This window comes from Tupaia chinensis, unplaced genomic scaffold (genome assembly GCF_000334495.1).
Source record: "Tupaia chinensis unplaced genomic scaffold, TupChi_1.0 Scaffold000238_1, whole genome shotgun sequence".
Classification (NCBI taxonomy): Eukaryota; Metazoa; Chordata; class Mammalia; order Scandentia; family Tupaiidae; genus Tupaia; species Tupaia belangeri.
In genome coordinates this window covers 2234860-2255154 of record NW_006159716.1, presented here as the reverse complement: position 1 = coordinate 2255154, position 20295 = coordinate 2234860, and the positions used below count along the sequence as shown (strand labels likewise).

Below are 20295 nucleotides of genomic sequence, written 5' to 3'. Positions count from 1 at the left end.
TCAGCTTTTTAGGGGAAAGAGAGAAAGAGAGTAGCCACAGAAGAAAACACATAGTCAGAGAGATCAGGAGAGGCCAGAGGCCAAGGAATAGAGTTAAGGACTGATCACAAAGCTGCCAGAGGGTGCTGGACCCCTCCCTCAGCTGCACAAGTCCAAGAACCAGGCCACTCCCAAGGACACATTCTTTCTTTAGATGTGTTAATAGAAACCAAAGGGTTAGGTGGAGATTTCCACTGACTCCAAGCCCCTGTGTCTTTTTGTTCTTTTTTTTTAAGAATTAATTTATTTAACTTTAATGGGATCAGCAGTTAGCATAATGGCTATGTCACTGAACTCCCATGTAGTGAGTCGACTGTGGTTCGAGTCCTGGACCCAGTGGCTTAAACTCACGCTGGGCATGTGTACGTGTGTGCCCAAGATCCTGAGAGGAGAATGGAGGAGAAGGGGTTGCGGTGTGGCCATCCCCCTGGGGGGTGACTTCTGTCTTTCTAGCTCTCTGTTTCTCTCTGTCTTTCTGGCGAGCGCACAAGCCCTATAGCAAAAACCTCTCAAAAAAAATAAAAATAAAAAAATAAAGTACATGCTCTTATGATTACGCTCAGCTTCATGTTCTGAGCACCTGGTGAGCTTCTTAAGAATTCTGATGGTCCACACCCCATGGCCTGGTGGTTCAGGCAGCTAGATCCTAGTGGCCAAGCACACAGTTCGAATCCTGGACCTAGTGCTTGAGAAACACACTGGATATGTGTGGGTGACCAAAATCCCCAAAGGAAGGAGAAATGGAGGACAATGGATTGATGTGAGCACTCCCCATGTGAGGTGCTTTCTCCTCTCTCTCTCTGTCTCTCTCCGGTGAATGCACTCACCCAATAGAAAAAATAATAATCATAATAATTCTGACGGCCTTATTCCAGTCCCAGAACAAGAGATCAGCATCTCTAGGCATGGAGTTCAGTTTCAGGACATTTGTCCCTAGGTGGTTCTGAAACACATCCAGGGCTGATTACCACAAGTCCCTGCCCCCTCCAGAGGGGGATTACACTCTCCCTCTCTGCCCGCCTCTGTATCTTCATACAGAATTTACCCCAGTCCATCAGTAAACGGTCCTTTAGTCACAGGTCTGTCTGGAAATTCTCAGAGGGCCAGCCCCCTCCTAGACTGGATGTGGTTATTCCCAAACCAATAATCTATTGAGTCATGCCTCTTCTTCCATAACAATAATCTCATTTCCAAAGAGCAACCCAAGCTTTCCAATTTATTAATTCATTCACTCATTTGTAATTTCCCTTGTAAACTCTCTACGGCATGAATCATTGAGAACGGATGGCAACTCAGGGGTGATACTGAGGCAGGAGAAAAGCTAGCAAATGGAAGCAGGTCAGGGGGCTGGAGCTTCTTCCTGTATGGTTAGATAGAAAAACGACCAGGACAGAAAATTCCCTGCCCAAGGTAGTGTAGACAGGAGATTAGTGGGAGGTGTCTAGCTGATTAAGCCACGTTTAACGCAGCCAATGAGATGCATCAGTAGACTCAGTCACATATGCAATAGCCAATGAGAAAGCAGTGGGCCCTGCCTCATTTCATAGAGCCAAGAAGATAAAAACAATCAGAGGACCCCGCCAATGATCAGCAACATGACCTGGATGAACGGTTACAAACCTCGCAAATGCAGCTGCGGGGCCTTTTGAGCCACCCTTTGTCTGCTCAGGCCCGCTCCTACCTCTCAGGAGTGGACTTTCACTTACTAAACCACCTTTTCCTTACACTATTTGTGTGTTTCATTCCATTCTTCATCCAAACACCAAGGACGTGGCTATCATCACAGAAGCCGTCCCACAGCAATACTAGAGCAAATGCGAAGAGAAGAAGCTTAGCACAAGCCCCCCAGTCTCCTCCGGTATTCATAACTGCTCCATGATTAGCAATGCTAGCAGTTAGAGAGCATCGCTCTGTGAAGGCATTGTTGGCAGTGCTTCACAGGGATTATCTTACTCCTCACATTTCTTGTTATCCCTACTTTATAGATGAAGAAACGGAGGAACAGAGAGGGGAAGGGACTTACTAAGGTCACACAGTAAGGAAAAGGTGGAGGCAGAATCTGAACCCAGATAACCTGAGTCAAAGATCAGGATGTAAGGGCCACGCTAAGTAGAACAGGGCAGGACAGGCTCCCAGCAGCCCGGAAGCAGAGACCAGGGAGGAAGAAGGCCTTAAGAGGCCCCCAGGCCTAGTGAGGAGTCAGGAGGGGGTTGGGTGAGTTCCAGACTCAGACTGGGGGTCACAGCTGACCACAGGCTTCTTGGATTCCCTGGCAAAGGAATGAATGACATGAAAAGGAAATTCCTTCTGGAAAAGAAAACATTTTTGAGGGTTTTTTGGTCTCATCTGATTTCAGACCCATGGTTTCTTTCCTGAGTCATGGAGAAGGACATTTGGAAAAGGGGTGGAGGTGGTCAGGAGTGAAAGGCATCCTCCCACTCCCATGTCAGCAGAGTCCCCACGGATGGTCAGGCTGGGAGCCTCTGGGGCAGTCTAGTTCCCTGCCCCAGGCAACTCTTGACACCAGACAACCCCGAATATACACTGTTCTAAAAAGAGTTTAAAGGGGAAACCAATTCCACGGCTCATCTCCCTCATCTTAGCCTGAGTCTCTTCAATGAATAACTTTAATCAATGCTTGAATTTAAAAACAAAATAAGTAATTTGGGACCAGCAGATGGTGTTATGGCTGTGTTGCTAGACTCCCACATAGTCAACTGTGGTTCTAGTCCCAGACCTGGCAGCTTACAACTCATGCCAGGCACACATGCATGCGTGCGTGCCCAAAATCCCAAGAAGAGAATGGAGGAGAAAGGATTGCAGTGTGGCCATTCCCTCCCCCTTTGGGGTGATTTCTCACTTTCTGTTTCTTTGTCTTTCTAGCAAACACACACATCTTATAGCAAAAATCTCTTTCTTTAAAAACAAAAAGTAATTCGATAAACATTTACTGATCCCTTACACATCAGGTACCTCTGGATTTGATTCCCAGCTCCATGGCTTATGACCTTGGGCAAGAGAGTGAGTCTCAGTTTATCTACAAAATGAGGATATTCATGAGCCTACAAGACAGAGGGGTTGGGCCAAGGGGGGTAAGAGAGGCAAAGACCTTGGCACCCAGCAGGCATTCCACAGATGGGAATCCCTGTGTGCCAGGCACTGTGAGGGGATGGAAATCAAAAAGCAATGCCTCTGGTCCTTCGAGTTCACAGTCCTGTGGGGGAGGAAATAGAGATGCGATGAATCAGCACGAAGAGATGACAGCTACAATGGCCAGTGCCCACGGCTCAGGATGCAGGAGAGAGTGACCCAGGGAGTCCCTGCTAACGCCTCAGTCCACGATCCACCATGCTTCTCAGACAGTAACCAGCACAGGAAGCCCCTGGACCTTTGTTAAAATGCTGACTCCAATTCAACAGTTCTGGGTGGGCCCGAGAATCTGCTTTTCTTTTCTTTTTTTTTTTTTTTTTTTTGAGGGGGGGGGGGGGGGGTATAGGGCGCGTGCGCTCCCTGAAAGACAGAGAGAGACAGGGAAACAGAAAGCGAGAAATCACCCCCCCAGGGGGGATGGCCACACCGCAATCCCTTCTCCTCCATTCTCCTCTCAGGATCTTGAGCACGCATGCACACGTGCTCAATGTGAGTTTAAGCCACCAGGTCCAGGACTCGAACCACGGTCAACTACATGGGAGTCCAGTTATGTAGCCATTACGCTAACTGTTGGTCCAGAGAGTCTGCTTTTCTTCTCAGTTCCCAGGCAGTGGCTGAACCATGCATCACACTTTGAATAGTGAGGGTTAAAAATGGAGTCCATACTGAAGTGGTTTTTAGCCATTTTCAATCATGACATCTCTTTATTTAAAAAAAAAAATTTAAATTTTTGCCATAGGGCATGTTCACTCACTGGAGAGAGAGAGAGAGAGACAGAGACAGAGACAGTGAAAAGGAAAGTGAGAAATCATTCCTCAAGGGGATGGCCACACAGCAATCCCTTCTCCTCCACTCTCCCCTTGGCATTTTGGATATGTACACACACATGCCCAATGTGACTTTTGAGCTACTGGGTCTGGGACTTGAACAATGGTCAGCCATGTAGGAGTCCAGTGATGTAAACACTACGCTATCTGTTTGACCCCCCCCCACACACACACACACACACTTCTTTTAGATTGCTATAGGACGCACACACTCACCAAGGAGAGACACACAGAGAGAGAAAGCGGAAAATTCCACTCCTGCCCTGCCCAAGGAGGGGATGGCCACATGCAAGCCCTTCTCTTCTTGGGATTTTGGGCATGCAAGCACACATGACTGGAGTGTTTTTTATGCTGCCAGATCAGGACTCGAGCTAAACAGTTGGCCACATGAGATCCAGCCACCTTTACTTCCATGCCAACTGCTAGGCCATATTTTAAATTTTTTTTCAAAAATAAGTTTAATTTAATTTATTATGATCATTTAATTTGACCAGAGGGAGAGAAAGAGAAAGAGAAAGTGAGAAAGCAAGTCACCAGGTCTGGGACTCGAACTGCCGTTAGCCATGTGGGAGTCCAGTGCCTTAACCACTATGCCACCTGCTGGCCCCTTTTATTTTCTAAGTTTTTTGTTTGTTTGTTTTGTTTTTTATAATTTCTTTCTTTCATGAGTGAGAGAGAGACAGACACTCCCTCCCCCCACCATCGCCCCCACTTCCTGCCCAGCCTGTGGCATGGTGGTTATGGCAGCTGGACCCCACAAGGCCAACTACATGGTCAAGCCCTGGACCTGGCTCACAAAAACACGCTGGGCTGATGTGCACGCGTGCCCTAAATCTCAAGAGGAGAATGGAGGAGAAGGGACGATGGCATGGACACGCCACGTGGCGAGTGCTCGTTCCCTTTCTCTCTCTCTCTCTGGTGAACACTTGTGCCCTCTAGCAAATTCAAAATGAGTAAATAAGAAAAAAGACAGCACCCTTCCTAGTTCTTAGGCTGTGATCCATGGCCAGCCCCTGCTAGCCCCAGATCATGGCACTAGAGTACCTGAGCCTATTCAGGGAGGTCTCTGGACAAGAACCCGGAACCTTCTTTTGCAGAACATCCCAATTCATTGCTGCACCATCACTTGGTCAGCACAGATGTGTTTATGTCCATTTCACGGCGACTGTGCCAAAGTGACTGTCATAGCCTGTCATCTGCGCAGCCTGCCTGGGCCTCTCCGCAGACCCCAGGATCAACGGAGACACCTGGTGACTCCTGTGCCCACTCATGTCCACGGCCTCGGAGGTGGCTATTTATTTGCCTTCTCCAGCCTTCCCTTTTCTAGGCCAAATCTTTCTAAATGCTTCAAATGTTTTCACATCTGGTATTTTGTAATGAATTCCCTTGAAAAGGTCAGAGATTTATGAAGAAGAAGTTTAACTATGAATCTTTTGTTAATATAAACTGTCTTCATTCCATCTAAATGGTAGAAGAAAAGTTGTACTGGAAAAGATTAGAATATCTTGTTCACTTGCCATAAAACGTTGATATCAATGAATAGAACGTTTAGCTGACTACAAATGGAGTAAGAAATGCCACCAATTCAAAGATTACTTTAGATAAACCACTGCACCAGAAAACAGGAAATGCCCTAAAACTGTATGGCGCGTATGTGCAAGAAACTTTGGTGGAGGTTTCTCCCAATTTGATAACAACCCTGGTATTTATATGGCACTACATCTAGTTGAAATAAACTTTTGAAACTGTCAATAACTTAAAAAAAAATTACAACCAAGGGACAGCCCAGGTGAATAAGGTGGCTGGACCCCATACGGCTGAACCCGCAGTTCAAATTTCAGACCCAGAAGCTTGAGAAACACAGTGGAAGCAGGTGTATGCCCAAAATCTCTGGAGGAGGGAGAGATGGAGGAGAAAGGATTGTGGCTTACACATCCCCCGGGGGGGGGGTGCTTTCTTACTCTCCCCACCCCTCCTTGGTCTTTCTCCAGTGAATATATGCATCCTCTGGCAGAAATAGAAAAAATAATAATCTAATGAACCATGCTAGAGGAATACTGGGTTATCTTTTTTTATTCTCTTAAAATAATTGTTTAATATAAAGATACAAACAAAGGTAGTATAGGCAAAAGATGTAGGAAAAAAGCTATTACAGAGGGTCATGGACAGTTAACATAATTAGATTATCTTTCAGCATTTTGTGATGTTTGTGATATGTTTCAAAGTTTTTTCTAATAGGCTATGATTTTTATTTCAAATTCTAAATAAATTCTCCCTTTTCACTTTGCTAATTGTGGTTGTCTATTGCTTCTGTAATATCATTTAAGGGAAGTTCTCCAAATTGCATGAGTTATAGATCCAGTAACACCTGAATGCAGCACGTGGACACTGGCGTCAGATCTGGGCTTAAATCGCAGCGCTACCACTGGCTGGCCGTGCGCTGGGTGACCCAAGACAAGTTTCTTTACCTCCACGAACCTCCTTGAACCTCGGTTTTGTCCTCTATCAGAAATGTCATATCTATCTTGCCTGGTTGTCTTGAAGATGAATGAGGTACCGTATGTACATGTGTGTGGCCAGCTCAACAAGCTCGTGGTAGACAATGAAGACAGGCAGAGGTCCGTCTGAGGTCACAGAGCATGGGGGATGTTCTCCAGGAAGAATGCGGGTTTCAAGTTTATATTAACAATCTTCCTTCCTTCCTTTCCCACCCCTTTCAAGACAGGAAGTAAAAAGCAAGCTCAGATCATCCCTGTCCTAGGAAATCTGCACTAGCCTTTACTCTTCACCAAAGACAGGTCACGCGTCGCCAATGGCAGGCCACAGAGATGTCGCCCCCCCCCCATCCAGCCTGGCTCCTTCACATGGAGAAGGTGACATAAGCTCCCTCTGACGGGGCCTGTGGCAAACAGTGAATCAGATGAAATGAGGAAACACTCAGCCTTTGCTGAAGTCATGTATTGGCTACCAGTTCAGTGTTCTTCGCACCAACTCACACCGCCCAGCTTTCTCCTCCTCTTTCCAGTCTTGTGGCAGTGTCCTTAGAAGCATTACCTATGTCTTCTCACAAGTGGCCCTATAGGCTAAGTATTTATAATCCCCATTTTGCAGATAAAAAAATGGAGTCTCAAAGAAGTGGCGGATCTTACCTGCCAGGAATCCGGGTCTGCCCAGTGCCAGAGTTCAGGTTCTTAATCCAGCCAACTGCCCTCCTTTCCGCCAGCCGTGTCATGGACCCGGACTTCGGTGTGTGCTGGAGGAGGGAATGGAGAACCATTAGGTCCCGGAGGTTCCACGTGTTCCTTGAACCCTGGCATTGCCCTGCTGTACCAAACTACTCCCATTCCCCCTATCCTGCCTCGCTGATTCACTCCTTTGCTCTCAATACTCTCTGCAGAGTAGACCTAAGAGCCCTCAGGGAGCCACACGTTCTAATCTGGTTGGGCCACCATCTTGCCCTCAGGAAGGTCAATGGCTTTCTCTCTGGGCCCCATTTGCCACAATTTAAAAATAAGGTAGAGGGGGACCAGCAGTTGGCGTAATGGCTATGTTGTTGGACTTCCACGTAGTCGACCACGGTTCGAGTCCCGGACACGGTGGCTTAAACTCATGCTGGGCGCATGTGCATGCGTGCCCAAGATCCCGAGAGGAGAAGGGAAAAGGGGAATGTGGCGTGGCTATTCCCCCCCCACCCCAGGGGAGCGGAGTGATTTCTCACTTTCTGTCTCTCTGTCTTTCTCTGTCTCTCTGGTGAGCGCATACACCCTGTAGCAAAAATCTCTCAAAAAATAAAAGAAAGAACCTCACGCTGGGCTCATGTGCGTGTGTGCCCAAAATCCCAAGAGGAGACTGGAGGAGAAGGGACTGTGGCATGGCCATCCCACCCAGGGGGTGTTTCTCACTTTCTCTCTCTCAGTCTCTCTGGCAAGCGCATGTGCCCTAGAGCAAAAACTAAAATAATAATAACAATAACAACAATATAGGAAAGGAATTCTTCCAGCATCCTTGGCAGTCCAGCATCCTGCAAGGGGGCCTGGCCCGTGTACACGGAATGCAGGTAACCCAGCGTGTTCTTGCTGACTCCCCCCACCCCTAGCAGAGCTGCAATGTCCTCTGCTTATGGTACCTCATGCAGGCTGCAAGGTACAGGTAGGGGTTCCCATGAAAGGGCCTTGGGGTTAAGACAGCCTGCTCTGAGTCCCATCCCATTCCGTGGGCTCTGGTTACGTGGCCTCGGGCAAGCCCTGAACTTCTCGAAGCCTCCTCCTCCATAAAGTGGTGGTTGCATTAACGATTTCCCATGACATGAAGCTGTGAGAATCAGCCATGGGGCCCACCCTGCAAAGTGCCTGGAACTGTGCTGAGGACTCCACATTACCATGTACGACGTCCCCAGGCCCCCTTGTCTGTTTTAAACCCGATTTAGAACCTTGAAGGAAGAACTTCAGAGGAAGAAGACTGAGCCAGAAAGGGCAAAGGGGCAAGGGATATGGGGTGTACAAGGTGTGACTCCAGATGGCTGACTACGGCTGGGCTGGGAAAGGGAACGGCCTCCATGCCCATGTGTGTCTGGGCAGTGCTGATGAGAGGCCGGGCTGGAAAATGCTCGAGAACACGAAAATTCCCAAAGACGGAATCACAGGTATTTCTGAAACGCAACCCAAGTGTTCTGTCTCAGCAGGCAATGCCAAATCCCCAAGCTAAAATAGTCTTTCTGGCGCCCTTCCTAATCAGAATTCTGCTCAAAGCCTCCACCTCTCCTGGCCCCTGAAAGAGCAGCTCATCTGCCCTGAACCCTCTGAAACAAACAAACTGATAAACCATAAGCAACATTCCCACCATTCTCTCTCTCTCTCTCTCTTTTTTTCTTCCTTTTTTGGAGAGGTTTTTGCTATAGGGCGTGTGTGCTCGCCAGAAAGACAGAGAGAGACAGAGAGACAGAAAGTGAGAAAGCACCCCCTGGGGGGATGGCCACGCCGCAATCCCTTCTCCTCCATTCTCCTCTCAGGATCTTGGACATGCACACACACGTGCCCGGCGTGAGTTTAAGCCGCCAGGTCCGGGACTCGAACCATGGTTGACTACGTGGGAGTCCAGCAACGCTAATAGCCATTACACTAACTGCTGTTCTCTCTCTCTCTTTTTTTGGAGAGGTTTTGCTATAGGGCGCGTTTGCTTGCCAGAAAGACAGAGATAGAGAGACAGAAAGCCAGAAATCACCCCCGGGGTGGATGGCCATGCTGCAATCCCTTCTCTTCTATTCTCCTATTGGGATCTTGGGCACGCATGCACACATGGACCCAGCATGAGTTTAAGTCACCAGGTCCGGGAGTCGAACTGCGGTCGACTACATGGGAACCCAGAGACGTAGCCCTTATGCTAACTGCTGGTCCTCCTACTGTTCTCTCTTTCACTTTTTTTTTTTTAAGAATTATTATTATCATTATTATTATTTTTAAATTTGCTACAGGGCATTATGTGTGCTCATGGAGGGGGAGGGCGGGGGACGTGAGTGAGCAAAGGCTGCCAAGTCCAGGACTCAAACTGTGGTCATCAGCCATATGGGAGTCTAGCACCCCAACCACCTTGTTACCCATCGACCCCCATTCTCTCTTTTTAAAATTCTGGCATTTATTTATACAGCAGTCCCTCAGTATTTGTGGGGGATTGGCTCCAGGAGTCCCTCCCAAGAATACCAAAAATCCACCAATGCTTATGACCCTTATATAGAATGACAGCATTTACACATAGCCTGTGCACATCTTCCTGGCTACTTTAAAGCATCTCTAGATGACTTATAACACTCAATATAATGTAAATAATTGTTATACTGCATTGTTGAGAAATCAAGACAGGAAAAAAAAGCATGCACTTGTTCAGTTTAGATCCAACCATACTAGGCCTAAATACACCGTAGGCAGGTTCCAGCAACAGTGTAACATTTGCCATATGCAGTTGGTGGGTTGAATTACATGTGGATCTTTCAAACATGGAGGGCCAATGTAATAGCAAAAAATGAAATTGACCAAAAGGCCCAACCACAGAGAATTCATTTAAAAAAAGTATAAGGTATGTAAATGAGATTGTTACACTTTTATAGAATATACTACTAAGCCCTGAACTTCTCGAAGCCTCCTCCTCCATAAAGTGGTGGTTGCATTAACGATTTCCCATGACATGAAGCTGTGAGAATCAGCCATGGGGCCCACCCTGCAAAGTGCCTGGAACTGTGCTGAGGACTCCACATTACCATGTACGACGTCCCCAGGCCCCCTTGTCTGTTTTAAACCCGATTTAGAACCTTGAAGGAAGAACTTCAGAGGAAGAAGACTGAGCCAGAAAGGGCAAAGGGGCAAGGGATATGGGGTGTACAAGGTGTGACTCCAGATGGCTGACTACGGCTGGGCTGGGAAAGGGAACGGCCTCCATGCCCATGTGTGTCTGGGCAGTGCTGATGAGAGGCCGGGCTGGAAAATGCTCGAGAACACGAAAATTCCCAAAGACGGAATCACAGGTATTTCTGAAACGCAACCCAAGTGTTCTGTCTCAGCAGGCAATGCCAAATCCCCAAGCTAAAATAGTCTTTCTGGCGCCCTTCCTAATCAGAATTCTGCTCAAAGCCTCCACCTCTCCTGGCCCCTGAAAGAGCAGCTCATCTGCCCTGAACCCTCTGAAACAAACAAACTGATAAACCATAAGCAACATTCCCACCATTCTCTCTCTCTCTCTCTCTTTTTTTCTTCCTTTTTTGGAGAGGTTTTTGCTATAGGGCGTGTGTGCTCGCCAGAAAGACAGAGAGAGACAGAGAGACAGAAAGTGAGAAAGCACCCCCTGGGGGGATGGCCACGCCGCAATCCCTTCTCCTCCATTCTCCTCTCAGGATCTTGGACATGCACACACACGTGCCCGGCGTGAGTTTAAGCCGCCAGGTCCGGGACTCGAACCATGGTTGACTACGTGGGAGTCCAGCAACGCTAATAGCCATTACACTAACTGCTGTTCTCTCTCTCTCTTTTTTTGGAGAGGTTTTGCTATAGGGCGCGTTTGCTTGCCAGAAAGACAGAGATAGAGAGACAGAAAGCCAGAAATCACCCCCGGGGTGGATGGCCATGCTGCAATCCCTTCTCTTCTATTCTCCTATTGGGATCTTGGGCACGCATGCACACATGGACCCAGCATGAGTTTAAGTCACCAGGTCCGGGAGTCGAACTGCGGTCGACTACATGGGAACCCAGAGACGTAGCCCTTATGCTAACTGCTGGTCCTCCTACTGTTCTCTCTTTCACTTTTTTTTTTTTAAGAATTATTATTATCATTATTATTATTTTTAAATTTGCTACAGGGCATTATGTGTGCTCATGGAGGGGGAGGGCGGGGGACGTGAGTGAGCAAAGGCTGCCAAGTCCAGGACTCAAACTGTGGTCATCAGCCATATGGGAGTCTAGCACCCCAACCACCTTGTTACCCATCGACCCCCATTCTCTCTTTTTAAAATTCTGGCATTTATTTATACAGCAGTCCCTCAGTATTTGTGGGGGATTGGCTCCAGGAGTCCCTCCCAAGAATACCAAAAATCCACCAATGCTTATGACCCTTATATAGAATGACAGCATTTACACATAGCCTGTGCACATCTTCCTGGCTACTTTAAAGCATCTCTAGATGACTTATAACACTCAATATAATGTAAATAATTGTTATACTGCATTGTTGAGAAATCAAGACAGGAAAAAAAAGCATGCACTTGTTCAGTTTAGATCCAACCATACTAGGCCTAAATACACCGTAGGCAGGTTCCAGCAACAGTGTAACATTTGCCATATGCAGTTGGTGGGTTGAATTACATGTGGATCTTTCAAACATGGAGGGCCAATGTAATAGCAAAAAATGAAATTGACCAAAAGGCCCAACCACAGAGAATTCATTTAAAAAAAGTATAAGGTATGTAAATGAGATTGTTACACTTTTATAGAATATACTACTATATTATTTAATGATTTATATATATATTATCATATATAATACTGTACCATGTATTATATATTGTGATTGAATATTCAAAGCAACAATGGGGTCCAGCAGGTGGCTTGGTGGTTAAGGTGCTGGATCCCACATGGCCTACTATGTGGTTCGAGTCCCAGACCAGTGACTTCAAAATCACACCAGGCACATATGCGTGCATGCCCAAAACCCCAAGAAGACAGTGGATAGAAGGGACTGCAGCATAGCCATCATCCATGGGGGATTACCTTCCCACTTTCTCTCTCTCTCTCTACTTGGTGAGTGCATGGACCTTATAGCAAAAGAAAACAAAATTAAATTAAACTAAAAAAACAACCATGGGGACTAGCAATTGGTGTAACAGCTATGTCGCTGGACTCTCATGTAGCCGACCGAGGTTTGAGTCCCGGACCTGGTGGCTTAAACTCACACTGGGCATATGTGCGTGCGTGCCCAAGATCCCCAGAGGAGAATGGAGGAGAAGGGATTGTGGCATGGCCATCCCCCCTGGGGGGGTGATTTCTCGCTTTCTGTCTCTCTGTCTCTCTCTTTCTGGTGAGCGCACGTGCCCTATAGCAAAAGCCTCTCAAAAAAAAATTTAAAAAAAAACTCCAAAAAACAACAACAACAACAAACCAATCATGGAGAATAGAGGGCTGCTACCCCTGGGAGTCCCAGAGTGGGACAGGCCTGGGGCGATTCCCAGCTTTACCAGGTGTCAGATGTGTGACGCTGAGAAGTCTCTCTCCACTTCAGTTGTGCGCCCCAAGATGACAATAGTAAAAAGAGCTCAGATTCCATAGTCAGACTTCCTGCCTGGCTGGAATCCTGGCTCTGTCACATTTACTAGCAATGCAATCTTGGACAGCTCTCTGTTGCTTTTTCTCGGCTGTAAACAAGGTATACCACATAGGAATTTTTTGGCGGGGTGAGAACGAAGTGAAACCCTCACAACAGTGCCCAGCACAGCTCATGTGATAGTTTCATGCCTCCACCCACCTCCAGCTCCAACCCCTTGACGTGATTTCTAAGCATACACGGCCAGCCAGCTACCGAGAACAAGCTACCTCGAAAAGAAACACCTGTGCTGCTCCTGCTGCATGGCACCCGCTAGCATCCAGCTCAGGCGGGCTTTGGCACGGGTGCCATTATCAGTAAGAACTAGTTAGCAGGCCAGCCAGTGGCGTGGTGGTTAAGGCAGCTGGATTCTACATGGCCAACTGCATGGTTCGAGTCCTGGACCTGGCAGTTTTAAAAAGCACGTTATACTGCATTGTTGAGAAATCAAGACAGGAGAAAAAGCATGCACTTGTTCAGTTTAGATCCAACCATACTAGGCCTAAATACACCGTAGGTAGGTTCCAGCAACAGTGTAACATTTGCCATCTGCAGTTGGTGGGTTGAATTACATGTGGATCTTTCAAACATGGAGGGCCAATGTAATAGCAAAAAATGAAAATGACCAAAAGGTCCAACCATAGAGAATTCATTACAAAAATTATAAGGTATATAATGAGATTGTTACACTTTTATAGAATATACTACTATATTATTTAATGATTTAGATATATCATATTATCATATATAATTTCCCTCTCGCTCTGCCTCTGTCTCCTTCTGGTGAGAGCACGCACCCTATAGCAAACATACATATATAAAATCAGCAATGACTTTCAAAAAAAAAAAAAATTGTTCACTAACCCTCTCCCTAGCTGGGGTTGCTGGGGCTCGCTGTAGTCTGGTGGAAAAACAACAGCCAGTGCTCCGTCACAGTGGGCCACGTGATGGGGTGCACTGCCCACGAACTTGACTGGAAACTCACCGGCTGTCTGCAGAGGGCTCCTGAGGCGGGTCCCAAGTGCCTGTGTCACCACTCAACAACAGCCCGACTTAGCCAGGGTCACAGAGAGGCAGCCACCTGTTGAACCACAGCACGGTTCAGTTCCCAGCTTAGTTCTTCCTCTGGGTAAACTCTGGCACTATCAACAGTTCACCCCTGCGAAAGGGTCTAGGGGGTGGGGAAGTGTCCAATCTGGTATTTCTCGAGTCTAACTGTCAATCTCCCACAGTTCTTGACTTCCAACAGAGTTAGGGTCATTCAAACGGCGCCCTGAACTTATTTTTTTCCTTTAAAATTTTTTAGGGGTTTTTGACTTAGGGCACATGTGCTTGCCAGGGGAGGAGAGAAAGAGACAGAGACAGAGACAGTGAGAAGGAAAGTGAGAAGTCATCCCCTAGGGGGATGGCCACACCACAATCTCCTCTATCCTCTTCCCGGGATCTTGGGCATGCACGCATATGTGACCAGTGTGATTTTGAATCCACTGGTCTGGGACTCGATCCATAGTTGGCCATGTGGGAGTCCAGCAACATAACTGCTACACCATCTGCTGGCCTCTCCTTTTAAGTTTTCATTCATTTATTTCTTCCATGAGCAAGAGCGGACTAGAGAGAAAGCGGCAGATAGACAGAGAAACACAGAGACAGAGATGGGTAGCCCCAACAGGGTTATGATGCCACGATCCACTCCCAGCTTCAGTCAGCCCTGGGCTGAGGGTGCACACATGCTTGGTGTGCTAGCGGAGGTCTCTGGACACAAACCCAGGACCTTCCCATGAGGGCCAGCCTTGCAGGGTGTCCCCTGTACCACTGCACCACCACTGAGCCCACCACGTACTTTTCATCCGCTTACACATTCATGGATGTAATAGTTTACATGTGTATCATGCTTAATTGTTTTAGAAGCACTTTGTCCTGCACTAACTGACCTCATCTTCACAAGAATACCGGGAGATAAGCTGGAGAAACTCGAGCCGGGGTGTTGTCTAAGAGAGTGGGCTGGAGGCCACATGGGTGGTGTGACCTGCGAGGGCACCTCCATGCCTGGGCCCACCTCAGCCTCATAGGCTCCAAAATAGGACCTGGCAGCATGTGCAGAGGGGCCTCCCTCCTAGACTGGACGCGGCGATAACCAGGTCCTATACACTAGTAGTTAAGGGGGTCAGATCCCACAGGGCCACTACAGCCCAAATCACAGCCCCAGGCTTGAATCACATCTAGATGCACGTCCCGACAGGATGGAGAAATGGAGGCGGGATTGTGGCCTGACCACGCCCCATTGGGCAGTGCTTTCTACCTCTTCCTGCCTGTCTCTGGCAGGTACATATGCAATCTGGCAATAAACACACTTTAAAAGGTAGTTAACACCCCAAGACATGGTACACCTCTCACGGCCAAGTATAAACAGCCAGTGGGACACAGGGGTACTCGGTGGACAGGACAGAGTGCCTGGGGCCTCGGGCCGGGAGGGTCTCTACCTGTGCGCCCTTCCCAGAGCTGGCCAGTCGGAAGTCACATGGGGGCTTGGTGAGTTAGGGAGCAGAGCTGAGGCAGCCAAAGGGTTGGGAACTCAACAAGTGACTCAACAAGAAGGCAAATGACCAGCTGGGCCAGGCCAGCTCCTCACTTACCGAGTAACTTCTTCATTGCCTTTTTTTTTCTTTTTTTTAAACATCCAGGGTTAACTGATCTATCGTGTAGTTATATTAATTGTCTGGCTCTGTGTTAATTATGTCTCACAGGTCTGGAAGGCATTCTGTCTCTTGGGGAACACTTCTCATACCTCTGTTCTATCCATTCTGTTTTATTATTTTTTTTTAATCATTATTTTATTCAACTATTCTTTTTTTTTTTTGAGAGGTTTTTGCTATAGGGTGCATGTGCTCGTCAGACAGAGAGAGACAGAGATAGAAAGTGAGAAATCACCCCTCATGGGGGGATGGCCACACCACAATCCCTTCTCCTCCATTCTCCTCTCGGGATCTTGAGTACGCACGCACACACACCCAGCTTGAGTTCAGGCCACTGGGTCCAGAATTTGAACCGTGGTTGACTACATGGGAGTCCAGTGACATAGCCACTACGTAACTGCTGGTCCCTCATTATTATTTTTTAATTTGACCTATCTTGCAACTTGACTGAATTCAGTTAATGGCTGTGTGCCTAAGAACTAAAGTTTTCTAAATATTAGAGTCTAAATATTAGAGTTCATCATCTGCAAATAGAAATAACCTTGTTGCGTGCCACCCATTCTTCTTTTTTTTTTTTTTTAATAATTAATTTAATCTTATTTATTCATTCCATTATTTTAATTTGACCAGAGAGACACACACACACAGAGAGAGAGAGAGAGAGAAAGTTAGAAAGCCAGCCACCAGGTCCAGAACTTGAACCGTGTTCTCCCATGTGGGAATGCTTAACCACGACACCATCCATTCTGTTTTAACCATATCCTCTACCTCTCAGAGTCCAATTCTTCTTTCCAGCTCAGGGTGGAGGTGAGGGAGGAAGGGAGACATGCATTCCTATGGCTTTTAGATGCCATTAGTATTTATTCCCGTTTTACACATGAGAACACGGAGGCTCTGAGAAGTTGTAATACCCAAACTGTTGGCTGTAGATGACGGGTGTCAGACTGGAAGCAGCCTGCAGGTTCACCCAGCTGGCTCACCTCCTCCCCTCCGGGCCCACAGCGCAGAGGGAGAGCTGGCCTATCTGTCTATGCCTGTGCGTTTGGATGTGAGGGTGCTTGAGGGCAGCAGCCCCTGAAGCGCCTGACTCACGCCAGGAGGGGAAATGCAAGGAAGCGTACAACAGCCACAGCAGCAGAGCGGGGCGTCCGCGTCCTGACCCAGCCCCCATCCAAAAGCTCACATGTGCAGAATGACTCACTGGGAAGAGGGGTCCAGCCTGTGGTCACAAGGGAACTCAGGCACCTAATTCAGCCTAACCAAATTATTCACTTTCCCCACGACCCTAGTTCCAAGACATTTACATTTGAAAAACCAATAAAATTTCCCCCAAAATTTTGGAGACCAAAATATAAGATTGGTCGTTGCCAAGTAAGGTTATTAGGGAAAAAACCTTCAGTCTATATATACTGTATTTCATAAAATAAAGACTACCTGAACATCAAGCCCTCAGAGAGGGCTCAGAACAGAGAATGGTACTTTAAATGGAATGAATTTTATTTATTTTTATTTTTCGACTCTCTGTCGGGAAACCAAACCCCAGTTTTCCATGTGGAGTGAATTTTGTTACTATAAAAACTAAGTACAGGGGGCCAGCAGGTGGCATGGTGGTTAAGGGCACTGGACTCCCACATGGCTGACAGCAGTTCAAGTCCTAGACCTGGAGGCTTGCTTTCTAACTGTCTCTCTCTCTGGTCAAATTAAAATAAGAAAATAAATAAATAAGTAAAGTTAAATAAACTAATCCTTAAAAAATCTTTCTTAAAAATATAAATGAAATACAAATTCAGTACAGGATCTTATGAACATTAATTTGAAATCATGGTCCTGTACCAGCCCCCTAAATGGTCCGCATAGTCCTTGCGTAAACTTCTTCAATGATGGGGAGGGAACACACAACTTTTGACATAGCCTGACTTATTTTCAAAAACTCTAGCTGGTCCAGCCTCTGTGGTGCAGCGGTAAGTACCCTGCAAGGCTGGATGCTACTGTTGTTCAGCTCCTGGATGCTACTGTGGGTTCAGCTCCCCAAGCTGGCCTGAGAACACGTGTGTGTGGACACCCAGGGTCCTAAGGAGCTGTAGGGCTAGGGAAGGGGGACTGCACATGCACATATGCTCTGTATAATAAATACAGTACAAATATACATTACATACTACACATCCATTAACAGCCAACTGCTGAGATTTTTTTAGATGTATAATATAGAAACATATTCTTTTAATAAGAGATTTAGATTGTTAGGGATAATGCTTCAGCCACCTTTGCCTCGCCACTCTGCTCCATTACGTACTCTGCATCTCATTTCCTCTTTTCTCTCTCAGTATCATCTTGTTGACGTATAGAGATCTAGCGAGTTCACGTGCTGCCGGGTGGTCTGCCCTCCAGGCTCACATCTATACGGAATGGATTTCTCACCATCCCATGCAATGCTGCAACACGTATGCAAGTGCATGGCCTATTGGTCATGTGGTACAAGAATTACTTCTCTGGAGAAATACTGAACACTAGCAAATTATTCGATTATCAGGTATGAACATTTTTACGTTTTTTATTTTGATTATTTTATTTTATTTTTCATTTTTTTCTACGGCACATGTACTTGCCAGAGGCAGAGAAAGAGAAAGACAGGGAAGGTGAGAAATCACCTCCCAGGGAAGATGGTCATGCTGCAATCCCTTCTTCTCCATTCTCCTCTCAGGACATTGGGCAGGCACGCATGCCCATGAGAGAGAGAAAAAAGAGAGAGAGAGAGAGACCCTCAATAGCATCTGGTTGCCTCAAAATCCTCTCCCTCCAGTTCTCGAACCCATCAGATTTGGGGCACTCGTGAACATGTCTGATACGTTTCAGGCTAACCTGGCTGGGGATTCAAACTGGTTTTTTTTTTTTTTTTTTTTTTTTGAGAGTTTTTTCGCTATAGGGCACGTGCGCTCGCCAGACAGACAGAGAGAGACATAGAGACAGAAAGTGAGAAATCACCCCCCAGGGGGATGGTCACGCCGCAATCCCTTCTCCTCCATTCTCCTCTCGGGATCTTGGGCACGCATGCACACGCACCCGGCATGAGTTTTAAGCCACCGGGTCCTGGTCGACTACGTGGGAGTCCAGCAACATAGCGATTACGCTAACTGCTGGTTCCCTCAAACTGTGGGTTTCAGCTTCTCTTGCACAGGACATTATTTTTGTGCCAAAAGCTGGTACTATTTTTACTTTTTCTTTTGTAAATTAAAAAAAAAACATTAAGTTTATTCACTTATTTCATACATGAGACCGAGAGACAGACAGCCCCCCAACACGGACTGGATGCCACAATCCGTCCCACCTCAGCCAGACCCAAACCATGGGTACATGTGCACTCAGGGAGGTCTCTGATGCAAACCTGGAACCTTCCCGTCTGGACCAGCCTCAAAGCCCATTGCATTTGACAGCTTTGCCTTCATCCAGCCCCTGGGACTTGTTCGCTATAGGGTGTGTGCACTCACCAGAGAGAAACAGATAGAGACTGGGAACGTGAGAAATCCTCCTGTCACCATTCCTTCTCCCCCATTCTATTCTCGGGATTTGGGCACACATGCACGCACATGCACCCAGCGTGACCTTCAAGTCACTGGGTCCAGGTCTGGAATTGTGCAGTCGGGCATGTGGGGTCTGGCTTGTTAACCTCCACACCCATCTGCTGCCCCATCCCTCAGGTCTTTTTTAATGAAAATCTTTCGTTGAATTTTATTTTGTTTGCCAGAGAGCATGTGAGCTTGCTGGAGGGACAGAGAGAGAAAGTGAGAAAGCACCTCTACCTCTTCCCATGGGGCGTGGTCATGATGCAGCCCCTTCTCTATGTCCCCTTTTGAGTTCTGGCCGTGCATGCATACACGCCCGGCACGCTGCTCAGGCTTCCAGTCGCAACTGCACCTGCATGGCCAGCCATGTGGGATCCAGCTGCTTCAACCACCAAGCCACAAGCTGGCCCCTTTTTGGCATTTTTATACTATTTTTTAAATCATCAGAGGCCACTTGTGCTCACCAGAGAGAGAGAGAGAGACAGAGAGGGAGAAGGAGCACCCCCAGTATGTTGTGTTTATGCTGAAATCCTTTTCCCTCCTTTTCTCCCTCCTTTTGGGATTTTAGACATGCAAACACACCAGTCCAGCACATTATTCAAGACACCAGGACAGGATGAGAGTCACAGCTGGCCATGTGGGATTGGCTCCCTTACCCACCCTCCCTCAAGGTTCATCCTAGACATTTTTACTTCTTTTAAAATTTTTGCCAGTGAGTGCATGTTCTTGCCGGAGAGAATCAGATAGAGATATATATAGAGAGACATGTCTCTCTCCTTCTAGGATTCTGGGCATGCTAGCACACATGCCCAATGTGTTCTTCAGGGGGACTGGGGCTTGCACCAGAGTCAGCCATGTGATAGCTAGCTGCCTCAACCACCATACCATCAGCATTTTTACTTCTTAAAATTTGCTATAGGGCGCACGCACTCTCCAGACAAAGAGAAAGTGAGGAGCGACGGCCACGCTGCAATTCCCTCTCTCTCTGTGGGAGGCTGCGCACCAGTGAGTCTCCCGAGGTTTCTCAGAGAGCAAACAATTACCATGATTGGTTCCCTTCCAAAAACCTGACCTTCGAAACCTTGCTCTGATTGGCCACTAGAATCCCTCAAATTTGCATATCCAGCACCTCATGATTGGTCCAAAAGCAACCAATCATAACCCACCGTTAACAACCAATCATAGCCC

The 20295-nt window shown here is 47.1% G+C and overlaps 1 long non-coding RNA gene across 1 annotated transcript in view; it reads right to left on the bottom strand.

The window, feature by feature from the left end:
• LOC106734866 (uncharacterized) overlaps window positions 1-20295 on the bottom strand; it is a 127504-nt gene that overhangs the window by 12538 nt on the left and 94671 nt on the right. Inside the window, exon 2 of the long non-coding RNA XR_003549406.1 lies at window positions 7166-7269. This is a non-coding gene — a long non-coding RNA (uncharacterized LOC106734866). The remainder of the gene's footprint in view (window positions 1-7165; window positions 7270-20295) is intronic.